This window comes from Cynocephalus volans, chromosome 17 (assembly GCF_027409185.1).
Source record: "Cynocephalus volans isolate mCynVol1 chromosome 17, mCynVol1.pri, whole genome shotgun sequence".
In the NCBI taxonomy this organism is placed as follows: Eukaryota; Metazoa; Chordata; class Mammalia; order Dermoptera; family Cynocephalidae; genus Cynocephalus; species Cynocephalus volans.
The window spans coordinates 691,838-696,751 of NC_084476.1; the positions used below are offsets into that span (position 1 = coordinate 691,838).

Consider the following 4,914-nt stretch of genomic DNA (forward strand, 5'->3'; position numbering starts at 1 on the left):
AAAGCTGGCGGGCTTCCATCCTCGTGATTCTGATGCTTAAAATAAAGCTACAGTAATGAAGACAGCATGGTATTGACATATAGATAATAGATCAGTGGAAGAGAATAGTCCAGAAATAAAGAGCTCACATGACACTTCAGTAAGGAGCCAAAGCAATTCGATGGGGAAAGAAAAGTCTCTAAGAAACCAACATGTGAGACTGGAAGAACCGGGTGCCTGTGGGGAAAAAGTATCTTGACCTCTACCTAACTGCATTCACAAAAGTGCATTTTATTATTATCATTATTATTTAGCAGCTGGCCAGTACAGGAATCTGAGCCCTCGATCTTGACAAAAATGATTTAAGATGGATCACACACCAAAACATAAAATCTAAAACTGTAATGCTTTAGAAGAAAGCAGGGAAATATCTTCTAAAGCATTATAGCAAAGATACCTTAGGCTAGAGAAAGTACTAATCAAAAAAGAGGAAAAAGGGTAAATTGAACTTGGTCGTGAGGACAGGTCGTGAGGACTGCTGTGCACTCGCCCGTGGCTGGGGCGTGCAGCACACAGTAGGGCCGCACAGTGGGCACACGACTCAGCAAGTCCGTTTGTAGCAACTCACCCGAGACAGACAGACACGTACAGACACGAGAAGGCCTGTACAAAAGTGCTCAGAGCTGCTGTATTGACAATAGCCAAAAGCCGGGACAACGGCAACGCAGGCGCACAGGATGACGAATAACTAGACTTTGCATGTTCCTACCACGCGATTCCCTTCGGCCCTAGGAAAGCACTGATCTCCGATATGCTCCAAGACAGGAGGAAACGGGGCTGAGCCAGGGAGGCGGACACAGAGAGAATAACCCCTGCACAGTCCCACTCACACCAGGTCCTGGAACAGGCACAGCTGATTTGCGGTGAAAGAAACCGGAGCAGGGTGCTGCTTGGGGGCAGGGACCGGCTGGGAAGGGAAGAGCCCTTCCTGGGCTGAGACGCTCTGTGCTGACCGGGGGCTCCGTGGTGGAGGAACTTGTGCAAACTCACCGTGCGGCGCCCTTGAGATCCGCACATTTCACTGTGTGCACGTCGTGCCTCAGTAAAAAAAACTAAAGTCTATATTGTTATTTCACGCCGTGCCCCAATAAATTCCACCTGAACTCAGAGCTAAACTTAAAAATAAAATAACAGAACCTGTGCTGAAGAATATTTTTATAATTTGGGGGTAGAGAAGATCTTTCTAAACATAATGTCCAATCAGAAGTCACAAGACGGGGTGCAGGACAGCCACGGAGCCAGTGTCCTGTGGCTCCCAGGGCCACCTCTTTGGCCCGAGACGCGGCCGGGGGGTCCCAGCCCGCTAGGCCGGCCTCGCCCTGACAGTCGCCATGCCCGAGAGAGGGAAGCGACTCACGTTCCGGGCCCACGACCCCTGCTTCGGTCGAGTGACCGAGGCGGATTATGCCAGCTCGGATCCGGCAGTCGTGAGGTCTAGACGGGTCAAGAAAGCAGTTAGCAACACTGTTCAGCAGGAAGTAACATCTCTCTGTGCTTGGAAGCCTCCCAGCCTCCTGCTGAGGAAGCTCTCTCTGGGTCTGGCGAGCCCTGTGGCATGAGACAGCAGCGACGAGATGGACGCCCAGGAGGAAAGCGTTCGTGAGGGCGCTGAGCTGTGTCCAGTACAAAACAAAAGCAAGAGGCACAAAGAAGACCCGGACGGGGCTGGAGGAGTGGGGGGTCCCATGGATATCTGTCCTGCTACGTCCATCCTGAGGACATCGTGAATTTTCCCCTGACTTATAAGAATGCCTGGACTGTCACTTGCACTGCTGCCTTTTGGACCAGGTGGTACCCAAGGCACCGCACGCTGGATGCTTCTCTGCCTTCACGCCTACGAGCAGAGTCGATGGAGAAGCTGCACCGTCTCGGGTGCGTGTGATCTGCTCTCTACCATACCTGTGAGCCGCTTGCTGCTCAAAACTCCAAGCCTCCGGCCGTTCCAGGGAGCACTCCCAGCGCATTAAAGAATTCCAAATGCTTACTTTTCTGGTGCAGAAAGCTTGTTGGGAACAGACAGGAACCAACATGGGAATTCAACTTCAAGTCCAAAAACAGTCCCTTAGGTTAAAGAGCAAGCGTTTGGGGGGAGTGCAGCCTCCCATTCGGGACGAAGACACTCACAGCAGCATAGACCAGCCTGCTGCCTCCGCAGGTCACCACCGCTGACTTCACCTTCCTTCCAGTCATCACAGGAATGATATGTACCCTGTTTGCTTTCGATGTGAGCACAGACGTGCGGCATCACCGAGTAAGACTGGTGTTCCAAGATTGTCCTGCCCGTGGTGGTTGGAAACTGCATGGTGAGCACGGTGTGCAGGTCATCCTGGACCCGGTGCGCCACACTCAACTGACTGGTGGCATCCTCAGTGCCCACTCTCCTGAGAGCGTAACTACTGCTTCCGCTCCCTTGGGGCAGCCCTGAGTCTAGTCCATGAGTAATCAGATTCCAGTCTGGAGGGGCGGCTTGATTGTGTATCTGGTTAGTAATGCACACGCTCTCCAGGTTCCTGGGGCTCCTGTTACTGGAGGGAGAAGGGATGAATCAAAAGGAAAAACAACTATGATTTGTAAACATATTCTAATGTAAAAATTTGCATTTGAAAGGAGAAACATGGCCCTGTTTTCTGTGTTAAAACCCCATTTGGTGCTATTAAAAAAAAAAGTTACAAGGCAGGTTTTGCCACATAAAAAATGTAAATTTGGCACGAGTATAAAACTACAATAAATAAAGAGCTCACACAAATCAGTAAGAATATAAACAGCACAAGAGAATTCTGCACACACTTGATTCACACAGGAGGAAAGGCATCCTGTAGCAAATATAAAAAGAGATGTTCGATTTTACCAACCATCAGAGAAGTGCAGAATAACACACACACACACACACACACACACACACACACACACACACACACACGTGCAATTCTCCCTCAAGACAGCCAGAGAAAGCAAGAGGTATGATGGTGTTCTCAGCGAGAGGTGTAGGAAACACATGCATCCTGCTGGTGGAGGGAAACTGGCCCACCTTTGTGTGTGGCACCTTGGTAACAAATCCCTAAGTTACAACATGGGCCCTTTGATCCCTTCCCTAGGAAGACAATTGCACGAGTGGAAAAAGACGGTGTACAGGACTCTTCTCTCCAGCGCTGCTTCTATAGTGCGGAACTGGAAATCTCCACATGTACAACAGCAAAGGCTCTAACTACAGACGGCCATTGGATGAAGCATGCTACCCCTGCTAAAGCCCACTGTAAACCTGACAGGAGTATGCCAGACACACCCTTGAGTGAGCATGGCAGGGTGAGGTTGTGGGGTACTCCCCAAGAAGAAGGCAGGGGAGGCCGAGAAGGGGGGTTTCTGGTGGGTCTGATTTTCCTCTCCCAGTTCTTATGCATTGAGGTTTAGCAATAAAAAAGAGTGACTTTAATAGAAATAACTGCAACCTAGGTGTGACCGGGTAGCCTCTGCTCACATGCCAGCCACGTTTTGGTGGCTGCCCCTACGTGGGGAGGGCCTCTGTCCACCTAGCCGCAGAAGACCCCGTGGGGGCGTGCACATGGGGGGATAGACATCTGGAGACCCCAGGCCCTGCCCAGCTGCCACTGCACTCAGACCACACTGAGCCAGGAGAAGGGGCTGCAGAGGGCAGGGCACTGCCTCATGGGGGTCCCTCCCGACTCACTCCCAGGACCAACAGAGCCCAGCCTGGTGGCTGAGCCCCATCCCAACCTGAGGGCACGTTGCCAAGTTCCCCAGGTTGAAGGAGCTCTGGGACAGGGGCCCTGGGTCCCCTGAATCTGCCCTGGGTCCATCTGGAGCCACACTCACCATGGGCGTCTCTGGCAGGCAGACCCCTCACCAAGCTTGGGAGGCCTCCACACCTGCCCCCCAAGCTTTTCTCTTGACCCCAGCCTGGACCAGGACGGGGACGCTGGGGGCTCTTAGCACGGTGGGCTGAGAACTTTCTGGAAATGATAAGCCTGTGTTCATAGCCTTGCCCAGTCGAGGGCTCTAGGGGGCTACAGGACCTTGGGAATGGGCCTGCATGGGATTTATATAGAACCTCAGGTTTTAGATTCTTATTTATCCAAAGAGAAAAAGGAAGAGGGAGAAAGAGGTGGAGCCCCTGCCCCATTGCCCACCCAGGCCCAGCGAGGCTCTCACCTGCCTGGCACACCTGGCACACCTGGCACACCCGGCCCTTGGCCTCCTTCCGAAACCTGCCTCACTTGTACGTGTCTGCAGACGCAGCCCCCGTGGGCTGGAGACCCCACAAGGCCTCTTCCTCCCAAGCCCCCCACCGTGTTTGATTCAGGAACAGCCACAGCCAGGACCGAGGTGGTCACTATGAGCTGTCCAGGACCAGGGGAGACACAGGAGCCTCAGTCCTGGGGCGGGCACTCGTGAACAGTCGGAACCTGCTGTGATGGGGCCTCATGGGGAGGTCCTTCATCCCACCAGCCCCGTGGCCACCCCAGCTGCCCTTCGCGACACCCCAAAGGTTTGTGACTCGCCTGGATCCTGGCTCAGTAAATACCTGCTTGTTCACCCAGGACCTGACTCCGTGTCAGGAGTCCTGACAGGACAGAGCAGGCAGATGTGGAGATGCAGAACACGCCAGCTGCTTGCCCAGCTGCATGGTCCTGAGAGGTGGTGGGGCTGTGCCAGGTCGCTCCCCCACCCCTCTGCCACCCCTCACAACTGCTTCTAGGATGAGGTGACCTGCCGGGGCCCCCCTGCCCTAAACTCTCCTGAGCCTGGGTGTGGATTGGCCCCTCCTCATGCACTCAGCACCACCCAGGAGAGAAAGGCTATAAGCTCATGAGGGCTGAGGACCAAGTGCCCTGGAAGAAAGTGGAGTGGCCTCCTTTG

The 4,914-nt window shown here is 53.6% G+C and overlaps 1 pseudogene; it reads left to right on the top strand.

The window, feature by feature from the left end:
• The first annotated feature begins 1,336 nt into the window (after positions 1-1,336).
• On the top strand, positions 1,337-2,424 carry LOC134366130 (transmembrane protein 183A-like; annotated as a pseudogene).
• Positions 2,425-4,914: the final 2,490 nt, after the last annotated feature.